This window comes from Carassius auratus, unplaced genomic scaffold (genome assembly GCF_003368295.1).
Source record: "Carassius auratus strain Wakin unplaced genomic scaffold, ASM336829v1 scaf_tig00216347, whole genome shotgun sequence".
In the NCBI taxonomy this organism is placed as follows: domain Eukaryota; kingdom Metazoa; phylum Chordata; class Actinopteri; order Cypriniformes; family Cyprinidae; genus Carassius; species Carassius auratus.
In genome coordinates this window covers 387,773-397,110 of record NW_020528521.1, presented here as the reverse complement: position 1 = coordinate 397,110, position 9,338 = coordinate 387,773, and positions in this window count along the sequence as shown.

Here is a 9,338-nt window from a genome sequence, read left to right as displayed (position 1 = left end):
AGGACCGATTCCAGACCTTGGGGGACCTGCGGAAGCAGTGGACTGAGTCTGGAGTAGAAACATCCAGAGCCACCGTGCACAGGCGTGTGCAGGAAATAGGCTACAGAGAAGCAGCACTGGACTGTTGCTCAGTGGTACAAAGTACTTTTTTCGGATGAAAGCAAATTGTGCATGTCATTCCGAAATCAAGGTGCTAGAGTCTAGAGGAAGACTGGGTAGAACGAAATTCCAAAATGCCTGAAGTCCAGTGTCAAGTACCCACAGTCAGTGATGGTCTGGGGTGCCATGTCAGCTGCTGGTGTTGGTCCACTGTGTTTTATCAAGGGCAGGGTCAATGCAGCTAGCTATCAGGAGATTTTGGAGCACTTCATGCTTCCATCTGCTGAAAAGCTTTATGGAGATGAAGATTTCGTTTTTCAGCATGACCTGGCACCTGCTCATAGTGCCAAAACCACTGGTAGATGGTTTACTGACCATGGTATTACTGTGCTCAATTGGCCTGCCAACTCTCCTGACCTGAACCCCATAGAGAATATGTGGGATATTGTGAAGAGTAAGTTGAGAGACGCAAGACCCAACACCCTGGATGACCTTAAGGCCGCCATCGAAGCATCCTGGGCCTCCATAACACCTCAGCAGTGCCACAGGCTGATTGCCTCCATGCCACGCCGCATTGAAGCAGTCATTTCTGCACCGACCAAGTATTGAGTGCATAACTGAACATAATTATTTGAAGGTTGACTTTTTTTGTATTAAAAATACTTTTCTTTTATTGGTCGGATGAAATATGCTAATTTTTTGAGATAGGAATTTGGGGTTTTCATGAGCTGTATGCCAAAATCATCAGTATTAAAACGATAAAAGACCTGAAATATTTCAGTTGGTGTGCAATGAATCTAAAATATATGAAAGTTAATTTTTTTTATCATGACATTAGGAAAATAATGAACTTTTTATCACAATATGCTAATTTTTTGAGAAGGACTTGTATAACTCATTGCCATTAATGATAGAAGCCTATTATTAATTTATATATTTTAAGTTTTATTCCAGCATGCTAGTTTGTTTTATGTAGGAAATTTGAATCCATACAATTCTAACATCTTTTTTTTTTTTTTTTTGTATTTAACAAATGTATTTCATGTATCGAACCCAGTGATTTGATTTATTTATCTTTTAGGCTAAATGATTGTGGCTTAACTGACAAAAGTTGCCCAGCTCTGGCTTCAGTTCTTGGATCAGATACCAATCTGAAAGAGCTGAACATGAACTATAATAATCTGCAGGATTCAGGAGTGAAGCTGCTCTGCACTGGACTTAAGGATATAAATTGCAAACTAGAGATACTGAGGTAAGTTTTGTGACAATCATTAGTGTTTTGTTAGTGTTTTGATCCATCTGTTAACATGGACCTAGATCATTTGCCACATAATTGAAGTCAGAACTGCTTCAGCTCAGTGTAATTTGAAGGCTTTAATTCCAGCATGAACTCTAACTTCCAGTGCCCTCATTTATCAACCGTACATATGCACAGATGTGTGTGTAATGAGTGCGTAAAAACAATCTCATGCAAAAAGTGGGATCTACCAACTTGTACTTAATTGTAGGAATGTTTGTAAATATAAGCAGAACTCAGAGCATGCTTAAGCAAAGATTCTAATGCTAGAATGGCAATACTATAAAAAGAAAGTCCTACTGTGTGTTTCCTGTGTCCTTTAATTGCAAATACTAAATTTATAAATTAATAGTTCAAGTTAGATAAGATATTTAGTCTTTTTTTACCCCCCAGGAAAGAAGACTAAATATATTTTTGTTTATATAGCAAATGCATCTTGATTATTTGAACTAAAAACAAGACAAAAATAATAAGTAAGATAAGCCTTTTATTGCGTGCAGCCGGGAAGTCATTTGAAATGTTGCTATAGTGTCATGACTGATCTGGCTATGCTGGAAGATTAGGCAAACCATGCGCTGTACCGAGAGTGTGTATAAAAAAAATAAAAAAAAAACGCTGATCTGTTTAGTGAGAGCACAGAATGGCTTCACGGTCATTACTGCTTTCTTTTTCCATTATTTCGGTAAGGATATTATACATTCACATGATTTATAAAGGGAGGTGTTGTCACCATGTATTTATTGGAGGCATTTCTGAATGCAAATGACCAGGAACCTCTTTTTTTTAAGTCTAGATCTAGGCACAGTGAGTAGACAGAAATCACTGGATCTCAATGTTCTGCACGAGTGAATCAGATTTCAATGTTACAAGGAATGTTTTGAATTCTTGCTGCTGGGTGTTTTTTGTGTGTCTTGTATAAGAGATTGCTGACTGAATGAGTTGCCATCATCACCAGTATTTGTCAAATATCAGCTAAAAAATACTGGTAAATATTAAGATTAAAACTGAAGTGTTTTCTCTTTATGCAGTCTGAAGAACAACTGTATCACAGAAGGAGGTTGTCATGTTCTGGCTGCAGCTCTAAATTCAAACCCTTCAAATCTGACTGAGCTGGATCTGAGTGAGAATAAACTAGGAGACTCTGGAGTGACAGAAATTTCCAGTCTGCTGAGAAATTCACAGACAATACAGAAACTCAGGTCTGAATTTTGTTAATCTAAACATGAATCAATGTAAACCTCCAGCTGGTCTGTAAACTAGTGCTGTGTCACAAGGAATGGGTCAGGAATGTGAATATTTATAAAATATTGACAAACAGGTTGATTTTTGGAAGTGATGGGAAATGTTAATATCCTAATTGTGTGATAAATGTTTTTGTATATTTATTAATTAATTAATTAATTTATTTAGTCTTTCTGAAGACTTTCAGACTGCAGTATCACTGAAGAAAGTTATAATACAGTTGCAATCAAAATTTTTCAGCCCCCTTGACCTGCAAGACATTTTGCTGCGGAGAATAAAATTTTATGAAAACAACTCAACAAAGGCATCAGTATTAGAGTAAATTTATAGTTAATGAAGTTAATACACTTTTGAGTGATTCTGAGAACGTAACATTGATGAATCATGATGAAATTCTAATTGGAGACTGAACAGGCCACTCATCTACATTCTATGACTGATCCCTGAACCAAGCAGAAGTAGATTTGGATGTGTGCTTTTGGAAGATTGTCCTGCAGGAAAGTCCATTGATCATCAGCTTCAGTCTTTGCACCAAAAGCATCACAATTCTTGTCAAAATGGCCTGATACTTCAAAGAATCCATGATGTCCTTCATAATGTCATGGTTTTCACTTCCTGTTACAGTAAAGCAACCCCATAACCCATCGTTTCATCAAAACTTCTCTATACAGATGGGTTCGTCAACCATAACTCTTTCCAGGACAGCCAGAAACCTAGGAGGATTAGACCCTTCCTGTCACGGTTCATGAATGCACCGTCACCTGCTCGTCTCATGTTATGTCATGTTGATTGTTTTATGTGGGTGTTACCGCTGATCATTCCACCAGCCTACTTAATGCCCTGTCTTTCGTCTCTTGTTTGTCAGATCGTTGTTTGGGGTCCGCCGTGGTCCATGTCTGTTCGTCCTACAGCTCTACTGCTTTGTGCCTTGTTTCCTGTTCGGTCTACCTTGGATTACTGCCATCACCTTGGATCTATCACCACCATCACCTCCACCAGCGCACTGAAACACCAACTCACCTATCTGTGCTGCCGTCGAGGTCCCTGCGTCACCCTCCAACATCTCCTCATCATTACTTTCCCTCAATAAACATTCTTACTCCATCGTATCGTTACAGAACGATCTGACCAACTATGGAGGCAGTGGGTAATCAACCATCCGCCCTTGAAGAGTTTCTCAGTGAAAGTGCTCGGAGGATGGACTCCCAGGAGAGGAATCTTAGTGACACTGGTCGCGCGGTTCAGGCTTTGGTGGCGCAGGTGTCCGAGCTCACCCAACAACTACAGCTACTACAAGTTCCCACTGCGCCGCTCACACCGCCCGTTCCTCCTGCACCATCGGAAGACCCCTCCCAGCCAGAACCACGTCTCCCCATTCCGGAGTCCTACTCGGGTGAGCCAAACTTTTGTAGAGCTTTCTTAACCCGATGCGATATGCATTTTTCTCTCCAACCCAAATCCTTCGCCAACGAATGAGCCAAGGTGGCTTTCGTATTAACCCTGCTCACTGGGAGGGCGGCATTATGGGGAACAGTGGTGTGGGAGAACCAGGATCCATGCTGCACCTAGTTCCAGACACTCTCCGCCGAGATGAGACTGGTCTTTGATCGGGCTGTTCCCGGGAGGGAGGCGGTGAGGATGCTCGCTGAGCTATGTCAGCATGAGAGATCCATCTCGGATTATTCCATCGAGTGCCGATCTCTGGTGGTGGGGTGTCATAGGAACGAGGAGGCGCAGTGGGACATGTTCCTGCATGGGCTGGCTGACCGCGTCCAGAAGGAGATCCACACCCTGGATCTTCCAACGTCACTTAATGGGCTGATAGAACTGGCTTTGCGGGTCGACGCACGTCTAACGCGAGTAGAGAGGCGGGACTTACCCAGCTCCACACCCAAGACCCAGACTGACGTGCGGGCCAGCAGCGGGGACACAGCCAGCCCCTCCTACGATCACGAGCCCATGCAGGTAGGGCGAACTCGGCTTTCCTGGGAGGAGAAGGAGAGGCGGAGGTCCCTGGGCCTGTGCCTCTACTGCGGGGGAACCAGACATCACGCTTACACCTGTCTGGTAAAAGGCCAAGCCCGGTGGTACGTATGAGGTAACTATCGGGTGGGATCTCCGCCGAGAAGACCTCATCATCATCCACGCTCCTCCCGGTAAGACTAAGATGGTCAGCACAGATTCATGACTGTCAAGCACTACTGGACTCAGGGGCGGAAGGTAACTTCATAGACAGTACACTGGCACACAGACTACACATTCCCCTCAGACCCCTCCCGCACCACATCACGGTTCAGAAAATACCGGTCATATCTCACGTCACTGAATACCAGGGCTCTAAACCGGTTCAAGGAACGAAAACGAAAACCGGAAATGAACGATATTTTGACAGGAACAGAACCAGAAACAATAACGAAATGAAATTTTTTAGTTCCGAACAGAATCGAAAATTTGAAATGGACATTAACTGGTTAATAACGTTATTTTATCGTTCCGATTAATATTTGAAATTTGCTGTCAACCAATCACGATCACCAATCACAAATTCCAGCAGTACAGCATACGCAAATGTGACTCTGCTTCAATGTGTCTCTACACTCAAGCGCCAGCATGCTTAGCCTGTCCTGCCCAACCGAGGACCGCAGCTCTCCTTTGATTATTCCCAACTTTGAGAAGCTCCGCTCGCCAGAGTCATTCGACACCATCATGCACAGATAGATGCGCTAACCAATTTTGACATATGGAAACGTCTGAGAAAGATTTAACAATTTGGAGTCCGACTGTTGGCTCATATACAGCGTTACTTATTATACATTTACTATTATTCTATATTCTTTATATTAAATAACATTTTAGCATCCAGATACATGGAAACATTTGGATTTGTGCTGAATGAGAGAGGTATGTGTCAGCTTCAGTTTACATTCATTTGTTTTTGGATTGAGGTTTTTATAGCCTAAACTTTAGAGGATTTGATTTGAAGAGAAACTAATAACTGTTTTTATAATGTTTTTAAACATTTTGTTTAGACTACAGGCATTTTAGCCTTCATTATTTCGGAAAGTAATAGGGCTAATAAAATGCAATGTGTGCAGAGACTTAAGGTTTTTTTTTTTTTACTTTCAAAACGCAATTTTATACAAGTGTTTTTTTTAACAATGCAGAAATAAATATTTAACAATAAATATCTTAAAAATACTTTTAAAGTGTTGATAGATTTTTTTTTTTTAAGTAGGCCTAGCTTACATTTGGACAAAATCTGGTGCAAGCTGTAAACTGTAAGTGTTATCAACTGGTATTTCTTCCTCCCGAACTGGTTTCGGAACGGTAATAATATCAGAGGAACACAGAACAGAAACATTAAAATATTGATTCTGCTCGGAGTGAACCGATTTAATTTTTTTTTTCGTTTTCAAGCCCTGCTGAAGACATCACCCTCATCACATCAGGCAACCACTCTGAAACTATTTCCTTCCACATCCTTGACTCTCTCCTGGCACCCATAGTCCTCGGTCACCCCTGGCTCCTCCTTCACAACCCCAAAATAGACTGGTCATCCAACTCAATTCTGACTTGGTGTAACAGATGTCATGAGTCTTGTCTAGTTCTGCCTGTCCGTGTTTCAGGAGGAGGCAGTGGATTTCTAACGTGCCTGCCGAGTAATTCCACCTGAAGGAAGTGTTCAGTAAGTCTTGTGCTACTTCTCTTCCTCCGCATCGTCCCTATGACTGTGCCATAGAATTACTGTCAGGTAAGTCTCCGTCTAAAGGCAAATTATATTCACTTTCTGTTCCGGAAAGGGAGGCTATGGAGAAATATATTTCTGATTTTCTAGCTTCGAAGTTCATCCGCCCTTCCTCTTCTCCAGCTGGGGCAGGGTTCTTTTTTGTGGGGAAGAAAACACATCGTTGCGACCTTGCATTGATTACCGGGGACTGAACAACATCACGGTAAAGAATACTTATCCTTTGCCGTTGATGTCTTCAGCCTTCTAGAGGTTGCAGGGAGCGTTGATTTTCATGAAATTGGACTTACGTAATGCTTATCATTTGTTCCGCATCAGGGAGGGGGATGAATGGAAGACCGCTTTTAACACCCCCAGAGGGCACTTTGAATACTTGGTCATCCCCTTCAGGCTTTCCAACTCTCCTGTGGTCTTCCAGGCATTAATCAATGACGTGCTGTGAGATATGATTGATCAATTCATATATGTCTACCCATACGACATATAGATTTTTCCTCTTCTCTCCAGGAACATGTGCAGCACGTCTGACGAGTGCTTCAGAGATTGATAGAGAATCGGCTTTTTGTCGAGGCAGAGAAATGCGAGTTTCATGCACAGCCGGTTCCGTTTCTGGGGTATATTGTGTCGACTGAGGGAATACACATGGATCCCGAGAAGGTTAAGGCTGTGGTAGAGTGGCCAAGTCACAAGATTCCCGTAAGGCCCTACAGAGGTTTCTGGGGTTTGCCAACTTCTACCGGCGTTTTATTCGCAACTTCAGCCAACTAGCCGCACCTCTGACCGCCTTGGCCTCCCCCAAATCTACGTTCAGGTGGTGTTAGCCAAACTGAAGAGCTGCTTTGTTTCAGCCCCTATCTTGATCAGCCCTGACCCATCACGTCAGTTTGTGGTGGAGGTCGATGCGTCGGAGGTGCGGGTAGGGGCGGTGTTATCTCAACGTTCTCCCTCAGACGACCAGGTCCACCCATGTGCGTTTTTCTCTTATCGTTTATTCCCTGCCGAATTAAATTATGATATTGGTAACCGAGAATTGTTGGCAGTCAAGATGGCATTGGAAGAATGGTGCCACTGGTTAGAAGGATCGGGGGTTCCTTTTATTGTATGGACAGACCACAAGAATGTAGAATATATTAGCACTGCCAAAAGGTTGAACTCCAGGCAGGCTCGGTGGGCACTTTTTTTTGGACGTTTTGACTTTGCTCTCTCGTGCCGGCCGTGTTACAAAAATATTAAACCCGATTCCTTGTCACGTATTTTTGACCGTTCCGAACGTCCGTCCACTCCCGAGTGTATTTTTCCTGAGACATTAGTGGTCTCCACACTCACATGGGAGATCGAATCGAAGGTCTTAGAAGACCCCCTTAGAAGGGGGTAACGCCTCCGCCCGGGTGCCTACCGAATCGCTTATTTGTGCCGGAGGGATTACGATCCAACGTTATCCAGTGGGGGCATTGTTCTAATGTGGCTTGTCATCCAGGAGTTAACCGTACTAAATTTTTAGTCAAGCAAAGGTTCTGGTGGCCACTTATGGCTCGCGACATTCACAGTTTTTTTTTGGCTTGCACGGTTTGTGCCACTGGTAAGACCTCCGATTGACCCCCTGATGAATTACTTTAACCGCTGCCGGACCCTTCGAGACCCTGGTCCCACATCGCACTAGATTTTATTACCCTCCCAGGGCAACACTGTAGTTTTGACCATAGTGGACCGGTTCTCGAAGGCTGCCCACTTTATTCCCTTGCCCAAATTACCCTCAGCCAAGGGACAGCGTTGACCATTGTAGATCACGTCTTTCGTTTACATGGCCTCCCGATAGACGTGTTTTCCGACAGGGGACACCAATTTGTGTCCAAATTTTGGCGTGAATTTTGTAGATTACTGGGAGCGACTGTAAGTCTGTTCTCAGGGTTTCACCCCCAGGGCAATGGTCAAACCGAGAGAGCCAACCAAGGTTTGGAAAGGGTGTTGCGATGTTTGGTCACATCACTCCATAGAACATTCTTCCAGAGCTCCACAGGTCTACACAAATTTTAGAAAGTTCAAGTTGGCCTTTTGTTCTTCTTGCTCAAGAGTGGTATTCTGCAAGTCTCAACATAAAGGTCGTACTTGTGTAGTGTTCGTCTTACACACTGCATTGAAATGGTTTTCCTCCTTTCATTGGGTCATCTTGCAAGTCTTTGGCTGAACATTGCATTACATTAATCTTAGTTGCTCTGATTAAACATTTTATGATATTGTGGTTTTTCTTCAACACCCTCAAAGTTTTTCTGGTACAACACACTTTAATCTGAGAAATAAGGCTGAGGGCTGTGTCTCTAGGAACTTTCAATGTCTTAATATAGCCTTAGACTTTATAAAGAAATACAGTTATTTATTCTTTATAGCTTCTCTATAGCTTTTGTGAGATCTCTGTTGGCTTTGCCATTTTTGTTACTCAACTTCAGCACATGTATGTGTGTATGTGTAACTGCTCAAGTTGTTTTTAATAGAGTTTTAAAGGCTTAATTCTGTTTTGAGAATTTTATTCCCCACCATGCAAATAAGTGACTTAAAAACACCAATTTTGAACAGGGGTTGAATAATTATGACATAGCTCTGTTATTGAAAAAAATAATATAACTAAAAAATATTGCATTATATATTGATTATATATCTCTTTTAATATGCCAGTGAACCGTTATATATGCATTTTTGTTTTATTCAGTATCTTCAGAAAAGCTTGTATTTGTAAATTACTGCAGTCTCTGAGGGGTTGAGTAATTTTGATTGCAACTGTAGGTTATAATTGTGGGAAATTAAAATGGAGAAATTGCATTTGTTGTAGTTTACATTCACCAGTATATAACTTTACCCAGCTTTATTGTGAAAAGAGTTAATTCAGTTCAAAATTCCTGCAATTGATCTTTTTCTTCATTCTAGAACATGTACTTGTGTGACAATCTGTGTTAAAAGGAA